This window comes from Somniosus microcephalus, chromosome 14 (assembly GCF_052327205.1).
Source record: "Somniosus microcephalus isolate GS21.2 chromosome 14, FLI_Smic_1.0, whole genome shotgun sequence".
NCBI lineage: Eukaryota > Metazoa > Chordata > Chondrichthyes > Squaliformes > Somniosidae > Somniosus > Somniosus microcephalus.
The window spans coordinates 123,709,128-123,725,123 of NC_141000.1; the positions used below are offsets into that span (position 1 = coordinate 123,709,128).

Here is a 15,996-nt window from a genome sequence, read left to right on the forward strand (position 1 = left end):
ATGCTGGGAATCTGAAATTAGAACAGAAAATACTGGAAATACTCAGCAGGTCAGGCAGCATCTGTGGCGAGAGAGAAAGGTCACTGTCCTGAAACGTTAACCCTGTTTCTCGCTCCGCAGATGCTGCCTGGCCTGCTGAGTATTTCCAGTATTTTCTGTTCCTCATTCAAAAAGTACTCCATTGGTCGTAAAGCGCTTTGGCGCTTCCTAAGGTGTCCTTTCTTTTAGTAACTGGAGCTGGAGAGGGTGAAGGGAGGGTGGTCAAAGCGACAATGGTCATAAGCAGTATCAATACAATGAGAGAGAGAGAGAGTAGGAAAAACAAATGTTTGTTGAAAAAAATATGTTGGCAGACCTTTATAATGTCAACCAGATTGACTTGTTGTAACCACAAGGGGTTAAATACTGAGTGCTCCAGTCTCTCTGTGGGGCCAGCTTAACCCCAGAGCTTGCTGGTGTTGACTGGTGGAGCTTTCAGCCTGTAGTGTGTCGTATGTGTGTGTGTGTTTTTTTTTCTCTCGACATGTTCTGATCTGGGAGGTGCCTAGGCTTTGAGTCTAGATCGACTGCCTCATTCTCCATGTGGCCTGGGAAAGGTTTGTGTTGTATGTGCGAGAGAGAGAGAGGAAAAAAAAGGGAAGCACGGCCTCGTTTAAATAAATCAGGCAATTAAGTTTCCAAAAATCATCTTCCGTTTATTTTATTATTTTTTTCCCCCCAGTTCTGGAAGAGGCCCTTGCTTTGACCTGTTTTTTTCCGCTGGGGAGGTACAGAGAGGACACATTACAGCCGGTTACTTTGTGTCCCCTGAACCTCGCTTGGATACACCATCGGCAGGGGCCGCTGGCAAACCCGGAATCAAACCAGGAAACGGCAACAACACAAAAAAAATGATACATTAAAATTTTTTTCTAACCATTGAAACGGCAGCGTTTCTTCATCCTGATTGGGATTTCCGGAGCTGCTCTGTGTGTATGTGTGTGTGATCAGGTAAGGGAATCTATCATCCATTATATATATTTATTTAATTGTGTGTATATAGATATATATATAAAAAATGTAACATCAATGGGGAGAAGGCGAGCTCAATCAGAATGCAGTTTCAGCCCCTGCTGAAACTGACCAGGAGCTCTCGCTGTTCCCAGTCCCTGGGCATTTCTACCTCGGGATTCCGAGTGGCTTCCATAGATTTCCTCGTCCTTTCTCCTTAAATCCCCTTCCAGGAGAAAGGCCGAGCTTCCCTCTTCCAAGCATCGGCCTTGGATCTTAAACAAATAACCCACTCTAATCCCGAGCAATCAGAACGTCTTTTGTATTTTTTTTATTAGGAAAGGGGTTTGTACAATATGTTTATTTTTAATTGTGTTGTTAAAGGGTTAATCTCACTGGTTTGTGTTGTGTGTGTATTTTTATATCATATTTTGATATTCAGGTCCTTTCGTACTGTTTTCCCCTTGCAGTCTTGGGAATGGGCTATACAGTGTGTGGGGGAGTTGGTAGTGTTAAGGATATATCCTCTTTTTTTTAATGTCCTTAATGTTCTCCACTTTAAAAGGTCGGTGTTGGTGACCAGGGAATTTGTAAACAAGAGTTTTTAACCTGCCATGATAAAGTTGTTTAGATGTGGTCAGCAGTCAATGCTCAGTAGGCTACAGGGTGAATCATTTGAATTATATTAGCCACAGCTTATTGATTGTGTGTTTAATTTAATGCTTATGAAAAAAATCTGGTTATAATGGTTCGCTTGGATTTTATTTTCCATTTCTCCTCCTTCACCCCCCCCCCCCCTCCTCCTCCTCCTCCTCCTCCTCCTCACGTGAAGATGCTGACCCCTTGATGGGGTCCACTTTCACACAGGTCCTGGTTGCTCGATCTGCCTTGTGGGAGCTGGGAGGCAATTGCATTGCAGAGGGCACCGTACCTCCCCTGCACCATCAGTGGCAGAACCCTCTGCCATCTTGGCCCTACTCCTGGAAGCCTTCCCTCCTCACCTATCGACGGCCTCCTCGAATCAACAACAGCTTGCATTTATATAGCGCCTCTAACGTGGTAAAGCGATTAACGGACACACAATTTTAACAGCGAGTCACGCGAGGCGATATGAGGACAGGTGAGCAAAAGCTTGGTCAAAAGAGAGCGGTTTCACGGAGCGTCTTAGTGGAGGAGGGAATTCTGGACCTAGGCGGCTGAAAGCACGGCCGCCAATGGTGGGGCGAAGGGTATGGGGGAGGCCCGAATTGGAAGAACGCAGAGTTCTCGGAGTGTTGCAGGGCTGGAGGAGGTTGGCGAGATAGGGATGGGGCGAGGAAGCCAGGGAGGGATTTGAAAACAAGGATGAGAATTTTAAAATCGAGGCGTTGCCGGAAAGTGATCTTTTCAACTGTGGGTCTGTCCTGTTAAACCATCTGCTTCAGCTCTGTGAAGTGCCTTGGGACACTCCCTGCCTCAAAGGGCCTTATCATCAAACCACTTGCTGCGATCGTGACAGAGCCCCGGCCCCCAACCCATCCTTGTCCAGTGCCCCCCCCCCCCCCCACACACAGTGTGTTACTGGATTAGGATCAAGAGCAGGAACCCTGGCTGGTTTCCCCCCTCACTTGCCTACTCAGGGAACTGAGGACAATTGCAGCAGTCTGACCGCCGTCCCAGTTAAGATTAGCTAATTTAGCAGAGGCCGGGAATGGAATCTGGAGTAGGACATTTAGGACTGAGATGAGGAGAAATTTCTTCACCCAGAGGGTGGTGAACCTGTGGAATTCTCTATCACAGAAGGCTGTGGAGGCCAAGTCACTGAATATATTTAAGAAGGAGATAGATAGATTTCTAGACACAAAAGGCATCAAGGGGTATGGGGAGAGAGCGGGAATATGGTATTGAGATAGAGGATCAGCCATGATCATATTGAATGGTGGAGCAGGCTCGAAGGGCCGAATGGCCGACTCCTGCTCCTATTTTTCTATGTTTCTTCTATGTTTCTATCACCCTGGGCTACATGATTCAGTTATGGATTTTTTTTTGTGTGACTATATATGTTAAAATCCTGAATTAATGTTTACTGCGACATGCAATGTTTGGACTACTCTAAGTATTGTTATTGAATACCGGGGAGGGACTATATATTTTTTCCGTTATTCATCCTCGGGATGTGGGTGTCGCTGGCAAGGCCGGCATTTATTGCCCATTCCTGGTTGCCCTGAGACGGTGGTGATGGTGGTGGGCCGCCGCCTTGTAAGGTTTACTACAACCGAGGAGCTGGCGAGGGCAGTTCAGATTTACCGCACTGGTGTGAGGGACTGGAGTCACATATAGGCCCAGGCCGGGTACGGATGGCAGGTTTCCTTCGCTAAACGGACGTTAGTGAGCCAGTTGGGTTTTCACGACAATCCGACATCTTCATGGTCACTTTTACTGACGCCAGCTTTAAAAATAAAGCCAAATTGCAAAGGCGGGTTTGAACTTGCATTCTCTGGATTACTAGTCCAGTAAGATAACCACCTTCTCATATGTGCCGAGCTGTTTGTTGTAACCAGTTTAATTGGACTGCCTCAGTGGTGAGCAGATTGTTTGTTATTCCTGCAAAGTAACTTGTGTTTAGGAAAGTCTTACACATTTATATCGCACCTTTCACAACCACCGGATGGATGTTCCAAAGTGTTTTACAGCCAATGAAGTACCTGTTGTGTTGTAATGTAGGAAACGTGGCAGCCAATTTGTACACAGCAAGCTCCCACAAACAGCAATGTGATAAATGACCAGATAATCTGTTTTAGTGATGTTGATTGAGGGATAAATATTGGCCCCAGGACACCGGGGAGAACTCCCCCTGCTCTTGCAGATTAACGCCATGGGACCTTTTATATCCACCTGAGAGGGCAGACGGGGCCTCGGTTTAACGTCTCATCTGAAAAACGGCACCTCCGACAGTGCAGCACTCCCTCAGTACTGCACAGGAGTGTCAGCCCAGATTTTTGTGCTCCAGATTCTGAAGTGGAATTTGAACCCACAACTTTTGCTAACTCAGAGGAAAGGGTGTTACCCATTGAGCCACACTTGACACTTAATTGTGCTGAGCCATTCGGCCCAGTAGATTTAAGGTCTGAGGTGAGTTAACTCTCCTCAGCCAGGGTGGTGTTTGGGCCGCACTACAACTGGCCTCACCGCCCCTTGACTAGGAAAGGGGAAAACTCGGTTAACGTTCCTGCTCCTCATCGCTACTCAATGTCCCTTGCTGGAAAAGTGCAGTCCGTGTGGGTGTTGGCTCGAGGGCGGGATCAGTTTCGGCCGTGCTGCTCCCCCTGGTCGATCAGTCTGTCAGGGCCCTGTGCCTAGGCTCACACACGGCCACTTGGGGGTGAGGGACCAGAGGGACGGGAAACAGCACCCTGCAGGAGAGGAAGGGGTAAAGAGATAATACAGGGTCCGAGGGGAGGGAAGAGAAAAAATTGGGAGAATTTTGGAATTGACGCTCTTGGAATGAAGGGAAGATTGAAGGAGGTGAGAAGAATGAAAGACTTGCACTTCCATAGCGCCTTTTACAAACTCCGGACACCCCAAAGTGCTTCACAGACAATGACGTACTTTTTTGAAGTATAGTCACTGTTGTAATGTAGGAAACACAGAAACCAATTTGCGCACAGCAAGCTCCCACAAGCAGCAACATGATAAATGACCAGAGAATCTGTTCTAGTGATGTTTGTTGAGGGATGAATATTGACCAGGACACTGGGGAGAACTCCCCTGCTCTTCTTCAAAATACTGCTTTGGGATCCACCTTTACACCCAACTGAGAGGGCAGACGGGGCCTCGGCTTGATGTCTGACCTGAAAGACGGCACCTCCGACAGTGTAGCGCTCCCTCAGCACTGCACTGGGAGCATCAGCCTGGATTTTTGTGCTCAAGTCTCTGGAGTGGGAGTTGAACCGCACAACCTTCTGACTCCGAGGAGAGAGAGTGCTAACCATCTGGGCCACTGAGGAGCGAGCTGATGGGAGGTTGCAGGATTGCACACTAGCTGGGTGGCACAAGTGAAATGAAAGGGATTACGACACTCTCAAAACAAAGTGTTTGGCAAGTATATTTACGCTCTTTCTCTGTTTTATTGATTTTAGAATGGACTCTGTTCTTCTGCACTTTCCTCCCTTGCTCTTCCTAAGCTTCCGAATCCATCATCCTGCCTCCTCGTTGCGTGGTCCAACACTGATCTCGCTATCAGCTCCTCCGACTCATTCTTTCCCGAAACCCTTTCACCTCACTCTCCTCATTTTTGAGGCGCTCCTTCAAACCTACCTGGTCACCTGTCCTAATGTTGCCGCCTTTGGCTCGGCATCCATTTTTATCGGATTATGCTCCTGCGAAGCGCCTTGGGACGTATTACTACATTAAAGTTACTCCTGGGATACAGCTCCGCTCCTCCTGGCACTTCTGTTTGCGAAGACAGCTGTCCGTGTCTATTATTTAAGGTATTCTGTGTGTTCTTTCCAAAACTGTTTTTGTGGAATTAAATTCAGAAACGTTTTGGTTTTATTTTCGATTGGAGGAACTGTTGGGGTTTTACTGATTTCATCTTTTTTTTGATGTGGAGATGCCGGTGTTGGACTGGGGTGGACAAATGTAGGAAGTCACACAACACCAGGTTATAGTCCAACAGTTTTATTTGAAATCACAAGCTTTCGGAGTGCTGCTCCTTCATCAGGTGAACTCTGACTTCACCTGATGAAGAAGCAGCGCTCCGAAAGCTTGTGATTTCAAATAAAGCTGTTGGACTATAACCTGGTGTTGTGTGATTTCCTACATCTTTTTTTTGGTATCCCAATTCTGGAAAAAGTAAAACCGGAGCATCGAAAGGCCCAACTTTCCTGATTTACCTCAGCTTTACTTCTACTCTTTTCTTCACTGTCTTTCTTTGTGGGTCTCTGTGCACTTCCTGTCGGCTTTTAAATGTGCGTCCACATTTATAATGAGAGTGCCAATTTGACACGCTGTAATTACACCCTCCCACCAGTGAAGACACTGCAGCATCGTGCTCTTCACTGGGAGATTGACCAGTATATCTTATTTTCACAATTAATTTCTACTCCCGGTCACCGCCTGAGCCTTTCAGCTCAGTTGAGCCTGTGCATAAACCGTGGCTCAGTGGGCAGCACTCTCGCCTCTTCAGTCAGAAGGTTGTGGGTTCCACTCCAGAGACTTGGGCCTAAAAATTTGGTTGCTTTGCGCCTCCCGTTCGCGGGGCGCAAAGCAACTAGCGCCCGGGCGCAGTGCCGCCAACGCCTCCCGCGAAATTCAGCAGGAGGTCAGCGGCGGTGGTAACCGTTGGAGTCCCGCGCTGCTGCGCCGCCGCCGATGACGTCTGCGCAGTGCGCCGCTCGCGCCCCGACCGTGAACTTCGGTAGCGCCCCCTGACTTACCGCCGGACACTATGTCAGGGGGCACCAATTAAAGGCAAGGTGGCGGGCGGCCAGCACTTGCCTGGCACCCCCCCCTCCCTCCCCCACGGAGTGCCGGCTGCGCTCCGTGAGACCGGCACTTCTCTTGAGTGCCAGGCTCTTTTTCCGGCACTCCGATCCCCGGTGGCCCAGCTGGGCCCCGGGTCGCGCTGCACAAGGCCCCTCCCCTTTAAGAAGGGGAGGAAGGCCTGCAGTACCGCGGCACGTAGCGCTGTGATATTCCCTCGCAGCACCCCAAGAGGGAGGCGGGGCACTTGCAGTAGTGCCCCACTTCCCTCTTGGGGTGCTACCAATGAATTTCGGCCGTGTGGGCGCTAATTTGGAGCGCGACTCAATTTTTTTCCCCTTCAGAACAAAAATCTAGGCTGACGCTCCCAGTGCAGTACTGAGGGAGTGTTGCACTGTCAGAGGTGCCGTCTTTCAGATGAGACATTAAACTGAGGCCCCGTCTGCTCTCTCAGGTGGACGTAAAAGATCCCACGGCACTATTTTGAATTAGAGAAGGGGAGTTATCCCCGGTGTCTTGGCCGATATTTATCCCTCAACCAACATCACTAAAACAGATTATCTGGTCATTATCACATTGCTGTTTGTGGGAGCTTGCTGTGCGCAAATTGGCTGCCGCATTTCCGACATTACAGCAGTGACTCCACTTCAAAAATACTTCATTGGCTGTAAAGTGCTTTGTGACGTCGTGAAAGGCGCTATAGAAATGCAAGTCATTCTATCATGTTCTGAACCTGCTCTGGGTGTGCTTCACTTGGCTCCCTTGCTCACCAACCCAACTGTCCAGCCTTCCCTTATGGCCTCCCCAGCCCCAGCCCCAGCCCCCACCCTCACCCCCGCGCGTAGAGTCAGTTTACATCTCCTACAGGAGAGTTTGAAGAAAGAGTGACAGTGAAGGAGCTGAACAGAGAACCTGCAACAGGAGAAGTGCAATCACAAACCAGGCCCGTCATCCAAAACCAGCACCTGTGCCTGCCATTCACTAACGCTGACGCCACGACCACTAGTTTGGAGTTTGATGAAAGCAGTTGACAGAAGTAGGTGCGGCCAAAGTGCTGGTTGTAGTTCAAGGGCCTGACGGCCAGTGCTGGGGCAGAGGAGTTTATCTTCTTGTACCTGCAGTCTACGGACAGTTTTAGAATGTCACTGCTCAATATAGAGCCAAGATTCGCAATTCGAGGATGCTGGGCAACTTAATTGAGCTTTTGATAAACAGATTGTTTGTTTTTCCAAGTGCGTTACAATCAGGGGAAAATCCTGCCTCACTAGCAGTCTTTAGTAACAAGGTCTTCAATGGCACTACTTGCAACTTTCTGCCTCTTGCACAAACGACTGGATTCTTTCAGGGTCTTTTATCATCATCTTTACTTCTCCGCCTTTTTTGTGCTCATCAAGATGAGGGTTGTCACTTTCCAATATCTTACATCCAGTTTCAGCATTATAAACTCCCAGGGCAGGTACAGCCCGGGTTAGATACAGAGTAAAGCTCCCTCTACACTGTCCCATCAAACACTCCCAGGGCAGGTACAGCACGGGTTAGATACAGAGTAAAGCTCCCTCTACACTGTCCCATCAAACACTCCCAGGGCAGGTACAGCACGGGTTAGATACAGAGTAAAGCTCCCTCTACACTGTCCCATCAAACACTCCCAGGGCAGGTACAGCACGGGTTAGATACAGAGTAAAGCTCCCTCTACACTGTCCCATCAAACACTCCCAGGGCAGGTACAGCACAGGTTAGATACAGAGTAAAGCTCCCTCTACACTGTCCCATCAAACACTCCCAGGGCAGGTACAGTACGGGTTAGATACAGAGTAAAGCTCTCTCTACACTGTCTAGGCACACAATCTAGGCAGTGTAGTGCTGTGGGAGATGCCATCTTTCAAATGAGTTATTAAATTGAGGTCCCATCTGCACTCTCTCGTGGATGCAAAAGATTCCATGGCACTATTCAAAAAAAAAAAAATGCAGTGGAGTTCTCCCTGGTGTTCTGGTCAATACTTATCATTCAACTAACCTCACTAAAACTGATTGTTTGCTCATTAACTCATTGCTGTTTGTGGGATCTTGCTGTGTGCAACTTGGCTGCCACTCTCAGATAGCTTCAGAAGGATTGCTCCCAACTTGGAGCGAATGAGCGTGAGAGAGACTTTTTTAGGAACTTCTGAAGGTAGACATGTGATAAAGGAAATTCAAAAGCTACCCCTCAAACTGGAACAGAGCTGCCAAGATATTACTAACCAGCTTGGATGGGGGCGCACACTTCCTGTTCCCAAACCTTACTCCCTGTTGCCGTGATTTTTGGTCATACTTTATTAGCAGCCTTTACCAATGTAAACTGCTATGTTTACATTACTCATTCAATTTTGCTATGTCAACAATCAGTGTGGTTGCAGGCTCTGGCCACTAGGGGCTCTATGGAGCGAGCTTCTGAAGTCTCTTTTCCCCCAACTACATTTCCATCTTGCATTGGAGTCAACCTTGTGTTCATCAATTGAGCGTGGGTGATACCACAGACAATTTACTAGAATACTCTTAAAGGAAAAGGTGCTGGGTATTTGAATTGAGTGGCTTGGCTCCTTCGAAAGAACTAATCTAGTTTAAACACTTCCCGACAACCTGCGAGATATTTCCACATCTGAAAACAATGCCCGGCCTAATGGCTGCTGGAACAATCCAATTAGTAACAGCACATCGAACATAATGAAGAAAGCAGCAGGTGAGCAGAGTTGCAATCTAGAATATTTACATATGCATGCCGTCCTGATATGTCCTTGGACTGTCTCCTTGCTGCTCCTTCATGTATCAAACCTCCTGGGTTATTTTCATTGCGAACCCTGTGTCACGATATTAAAGTGAGGCCAACAATACTTGATGGAAAAAACGCTTTATTTTTCCGTCATTTTCCCCCCGCCCCCCCCCCCCCGCCACCCCACCGCCACGCCAACGCTTCTTATCACTCTCTGAGTACGATTACCAACAGGGGGTTGAATTTTGAGCAGATTCCGCACTTGATGCCATTAGAAGGTCAGTTCATTTAATGCAAGACCCTATGCAGGGATGTGAGAGTTTCAGTTCCTTGGGGACTGGACCGTAAGGAAATCCCTTTTTGTAGCAGTATTTTTGACTAAAGTAGATCCAGGTTTGATGCTGTTCTCCGGAGCGAATTGTAAAGGTCAATTAGTCCATTCTATAAAATTACTTGAAGGAAAAATAGAAAATGCAGTTATCAGGAGGGGGAAAAAAAAAGCAATTACCAAGTTAGTAAGAAAGGAAAGACGAACGTTTCTATCGCGGTCTTTCACGACTTCAGGATGTCCTAAAGCACTTTACAGCCAATGAAGTACTTTTGAAGTGTAGTCACTGTTGTAATGTAGGTAACGCGGCTGCCAATTTGCACACAGCAAGCTCCCACAAACAGCAATGTGATAATGACCAGATAATCTGTTTTAGTGATGTTGGTTGAGGGATAAATATTGGCCCCAGGACACCGGGGAGAACTCCCCTGCTCTTCTTCGAAATAGTGGCCGTGGGATCTTTTACGTCCAACTCTGAAAGACGGCACCTCCGGCAGTACTGCTCTCAAGTGCCTGGGCTACGAGCTCAAATCCCTGAGAGTGGGATTTGAACCCACAACCTTTGAACTTTGAAGTGAGAGTGCTACCACTGAGCCAAGGCTGGCTTCTGAGTAAAAAGGGAACAATCTCTTTCAATCAGATCTCTCCCTCTCCATTTCCCTGAATCTGTAAGTGTAGTGCAGGAGCATTGTAAAGCTGTGCTGTCAGCCCGAGAGGTAATGCCACTTCAAAGAGATTTGCACGATAAACTGAACAGTGCCAGTGGTGTTGATAACCTCTGGAGGGTCAGGGGTCGAAAGGTGCAGGTCAAAGGACCAGTTGCTTTATGCTGTAAAGGTCTTTTTTTCCGGGCCAGTAATTATTTGCTCTGATAATGGTATGCGACCCCTCACTTCAAAAAGGTGAGAGGTCAGAGGGTCAAGGGTAGGATATTGTTCAGCATCTCGGAAAGCTCTGACCTCAGTGCCTTGTTTTTAATGAAGCATTCCAAATGAAATTCCTGCCAGGAACATTCAGCACTCTCTCCCACTTCTCTATGGTGTTCCCCATCCCCTTTCTTCATTTTAAACCGTTGTGACATTCTCTCCCGATTCATAACCTGTGGCGTTTTAAAAAAAAAAAAAAAAACACTGTCCGGTAACCCTTACCCACCACGTTAAATTTTCCCGAGGTCCCTTCTCTTCCCCCAGCCCAGGGGCTCAGTTGGTAGATTTGCAGATCAGTGTGGGACTGAGTCATGCTGAACGGAGGAAGCGGTCACTAGGACTAGGGAGGGGGAGACGAGTGAGCTGGCCGTGCCTGCTCCAAATCACCGTCCTGTAATCCCTGCTGATGTCTCCCAGTTTAAATATAAATTTGAGGCCTGTTTTGACATAGCATTCACTCACTTGCCAACGGAGACGGTGACTGTAAATGGTTGCCCCTGGCACCAGGACCACCATCTTCAGGCCTGCCTCGCCGATCGATATTGGCTCCCGCTCCCCAATACCCCAAATTTAAAATTCTCATCATTGTGTTTCAAACTCTTCCTCATGACCTCACTCCGACCTAATATCTCAATAACTCCCACCACCCTACCTCCAAAACTCTTCATTCCTCCTACTCCACCCACTGTACATCTCCCCCCTACCCTCCCCTCCCACCATTGACGGCTGTACCTTCAGCCCCGTGCTCTGAACTTCCCTTTCGCTTCCTTCTCCTCATTTAGGACCCTTCCTTAAAAGCCTACCCCCGGGACCAATCTTTTAGTGTCCGCTGTGGCTCAGTGGGTAGCACTCTCGCCTTGGAGTCAGAGGTTGTGGGTTTATTGTCTCACTCCATAGACCTGAGAACAAAATCCAGGCTGACACTCCCAGTGCAGTACTGAGGGAGTGCTGCACTATTGGAGGTGCCGTCTTTCAGATGAAACGTTAAATTACTGAGGCCCCGTCTGCTCTCTTGGGCGGATGCAAAAGGTCCCATGGCACGAAGAAGAGCAGGGGAGTTCTCCCCGGTGTCCTGGGGCAATATTTATCCCTCAATCAACATCATTAAAAAGCAGGTGATCTGGTCATTATCACATTGCTGTTTGTGGGAGCTTGCTGTGCGCAAATTGGCTGCCGTATTTCCTACATTACAACAGAGACTGCACTTCAAAAAGTACTTCATTGGCTGTGAAGAGTTTGGGACGTCCTGAGGTTGTGAAAGACGCTATATAAATGCAAGTTCTGTCTTTATTTCTTGTTTGGCTGCATCTCCCGATATCTCGTCTTTTGGCTCGACGTCCATTTTTTCGATTACGCCTCAGTGAAGTGCCTTGAGACTATTTTCTATCCAAAAGGCGTGTTACGTGCAAGCTGTTGTTGTTGTTACGGGCAGCTGTATTACAGATGTTGACGCGATACGATAGGGATGTAAGTAGGGAAGCCGGCCATATTACACACTCAGGAATATTTCCGAGTCGAAAACGCAATCATTTCCCGGGCCAGTTTATCGGCAACAGGCTGCCTGAGGCGGGTGTGAGAAAGGATTTTAACTCCCTCCTCCCAGGGGCAAACCAGTCACTCGCGGAGTTAAATGTCGAGGTGGCCGTGTCTCTGCTTCGATCCCACTCCGCCACCATGTTTCCCGGGGCCTTCCGCTGTGCGGCAGATGAATCCACGTAAATCGGAGTCCCAATTGGAAGGATGTCAAGGCCTTGGAGAGGGTGCAGAGGAGATTTACTAGAATGGTGCCAGGGATGGGGGACCTCAGTTATGTGGAGAGACTGGAGAAGCTGGGGTTGTTCTCCTTCGAGCTGTTTGAGGTGGTCAAAATCATGACGGGTTTTGATAGAGTAAATAAACTTTCCAGTGGCAGAAGGGTCGGTAACCAGAGGACACAGATTTAAGGTAATTGGCAAAAGAACCAGAGGCGACATGAGGAAAAAGAACAATTATGCAGTGAGTGTGCTGATCTGGAATGCGCTGCCTGAAAGGGCAGTGGAAGCAGATTCAATAGTAACTTTCGAAAGGATAAATACTTGAAAAGGAAAAATTTGCAGGGCTGTGGGGAAAGAGCAGGGGGGAGTGGGACTAATTGGATAGGTCTAGCAAAGAGCTGGCACAGGCATGATGGGCCAAATGGCCTCCTTCTGTGCTGTATCATTCTATGATGTACGTAGGACTCCGATGCAATTTTAACGGCCTGCCGTGTGGATCGTGCTCTAGGGAGCTCTGCTCAATGGACCCTGGTGGGCTAGAGGAAGGGGCAAGTGTTCAAATTATCTTTGTGGGGCAAAGAGGAGCAGGACTGCTCCCCCACAGGCTCCACAAGGATAACGTGAGCCGCTGCTCCCCTGGGTTCCCTCTCCCTCAGTCCCCACCCTTGAACCTACCTTTTCGCTGCTCTTCAGCTGCCTGGGCCCTAAGCTCTGAAATTCCCTCCCTAATCCTCTCCGCCTCTCTATCTCTCTGTCCTCCTTTAAGACCCTCCTTAAAACCTACCTCTTATACCAAGCTTTTGGTCACCTGCCCTAATATCTCCTTATGTGGCTCGGTGTCAATTTTATGCCTGATAATCGCTCCTGTGAAGCGCCTTGGGACGTTAAAGGCTCTATATAAATCCAAGTTGTTGTTTGTCTGGGCGGCCATATTGTTCTGACTCAGAGCTGCCCGTTTGGGGCTTGCTGAATCATAGAAATTTACAGCACAGAAGGAGGCCGTTCGGCCCATCTTGTCCGTGCTGGCCGACAAAGAGCTCTCCAGCCTAATCCCACTTTCCAGCTCTTGGTCCGTAGCCCTGTAGGTTACGGCACTTCAAGTGCATAGCTAAGTACTTTTTAAATGTGATGAGGGTTTCTGCCTCGACCACCCTTTTCAGGCAGTGAGTTCCAGACCCCCCCCCCCCCCCCCCGACACACTGGGTGAAAAAAATTCTCAACTCCCCTCTAATCCAATTACTGTAAATCTCTGCCCCCTGGTTATTGGCCTGTCTGCTAAGGGAAATAGGCCCTTCCTATCCACTCTGTCTAGGCCCCTCATAATTTTATACACATCTATTAAATCTCCCCTCAGCCTCCTCTGTTCCAAAGAAAACAACCCCAGCCTATCCAAACTTTCCTTATAGCTAAAATTCCCCAGTGGGTTAACAAAGTGGGCCCTCAAAATGGACAGGGGGGGTCCTCTCGCTAGAACTATTTGGCGGCTACTCCCACTGCCCCCCCCCACCCCCCGGTCTCCTCCCACCACCAGCTCTGCCAGCCTCTCGATAGTTGACCCCATCCCACCCCTCTCCTGGTGAGCGACCTCCAGTCTCTATCAGTGAGGCTCTGACTAAGCTCTCGGAGATGGACATCGACTGCTCCATAGTAACTGGTCCTTTGCTTTTCCTCTTGCCACCCTGGTCAGGAATTTGCCACTCATTCCATTCCCCTCCTGATCTCTTCCCTCATCCCTGACAGTGCCTCCGTGAATCAGCCAGTCTCTGTGTTGACTAGAGTATCCAGTTACCCGACCGCTCCCTGCCGTCTGACGTGTCTTATTATTTTGCTCGGTGTGAAGCTTGCTGGTTGGAAGGGAGCCTCAGCCAGTCCTGTCAGGCTCATTGTTCCCCCGGTGATGCTGTCACCATGGAAGCTGATTGCAAATTAGCTGAATAATGTAGTCACTGCTATATCCCCCAAATTGCACGCGCGCACACACACACACACACACACACACACACACACACACACACACACACACACACGCTCTCTCACTCACACACACACACACGCGCGCTCTCACACACACACACACACACACTCACACACACGCGCGCTCACTCACACACACGCGCTCACTCACACACACACACACACACACACACGCGCTCACTCACACATACACGCTCACTCACACTCACGCTCGCTCGCTCACGAGCACACTCACTCACTCGCACACGTGCACACTCTCACAGACACGCTCTCACACTTGCTCACACGCACTTCTCGCACTGCTCGCTCTCTCATGCTCGCTCGCACACACACACACTCGCTCACACATGCACTTCTCACACGCACTTTGCAAGCACGCTCGCTCACATGCACTTCTCACACTTGCTCACACACTCGCATACGTACTTCTCACGCACGCACTTCTCGTGCTCGCACACGCTCGCTCGCTCTCACGTGCTCGCTCACGCGCTCGCTCACACGTGCTCACTCACACGTGCTCACTCGCTCACGTTCGCCCACTCGCACTTCTCACACACATGCTCACTCATACACATGTCCTCACTCTCACACACACGCTCACTCACACATGTCCTCACTCACACATGTCCTCACTTACATGCGCTCGCACACACACGCACTTGCTCGCTCACACGCTCGCTCACACAGGCGCTCGCTCACACACTCACGTCCTCACTCACTCACGCTCGCTCTCGCGCTCATTCACACACACGCGGTCACCACACACACACACACACACACACACACACCTGTAAAATGAAGTTTTACCCGCTATGTCTGAAGCACTTTTCTTTAAGCTCTTTTTAATCTCACGGACCATGTAATGTTCTTCCTATTGTCTGTGAGAGGAACGCACCAACAACAAGACAAAGGCAGAACCTGAGAAATCGTATCATCAGATAAAATATTGTTAATTGGATGATCAGCCATGATCGCATTGAATGGCGGAGCAGGCTCGAGGGGCCGAATGGCCGACTCCTGCTCCTATCTTCTATGTTTCTATGTTAACTTCAGACAGGTCGACCCCACACTTTATCACATAAGAACATAAGAATTAGGAGCAGGAGTAGGCCATTCAGCCCCTCGAGCCTGCTCCACCATTCAATAAGATCATGGCTGATCTTCGACCTCTACTTCACTTTCCCGCCCTATCCCCATATCCCTTGATTCCCCTAGAGTCCAAAACTCTCTCAATCTCAGTCTTGAATATACTCAAAGACTCAGCATCCACAGCCCTTTGGGGTGGAGAATTCACAACCCTCTGAGTGAAGAAATTTCTCCTCGTCTCAGTCTTAAATGGCTGACCCCTTATCCTGAGACTACGCCCCCTAGTTCTAGACTCTCCAGCCAGGGGAAACAACCTCTCGGCATCTACCCTTCAGAATCTTTTCTGTTTCAATGAGATCACCTCTCATTCTTCTAAACTCTAGAGAGTATCGGCCCATTCTACTCAAACTCTCCTCATCGGACAACCGTCTCATCCCAGGAATCAGTCTAGTGAACCTTCGTTGCACCGCCTCTAAGGCAAGTATATCCTTCCTCAGATATGGAGACCAAAACTGTGCCCAGTACTCCAGGTGTGGTCTCACCAAGGCCCTGTACAATTGTAGCAAGACTTCCTTTCTCTTATACTCCAACCCCCTTGTAATAAAGGCCAATACGCCATTTGCCTTCCTAATTGCTTGCTGTACCTGCATGTTAACTGTGTTTCTTGTACGAGGACATCTACATCTCTCCGAACACCATTTTAGGGACCCTGTAATGTTCTTCCTA

At 48.8% G+C, this 15,996-nt stretch overlaps 1 protein-coding gene across 2 annotated transcripts in view; it reads left to right on the forward strand.

The window, feature by feature from the left end:
- Positions 1-462: 462 nt before the first annotated feature.
- The window catches only part of nrip1a (nuclear receptor interacting protein 1a), a 90,183-nt gene continuing 74,649 nt past the window's right edge, over positions 463-15,996 (forward strand). For both annotated transcript variants that reach the window (XM_086007276.1, XM_086007275.1), the window contains exon 1: positions 463-990. The gene's annotated coding sequence lies outside the window, so the exon portion shown is untranslated. The remainder of the gene's footprint in view (positions 991-15,996) is intronic.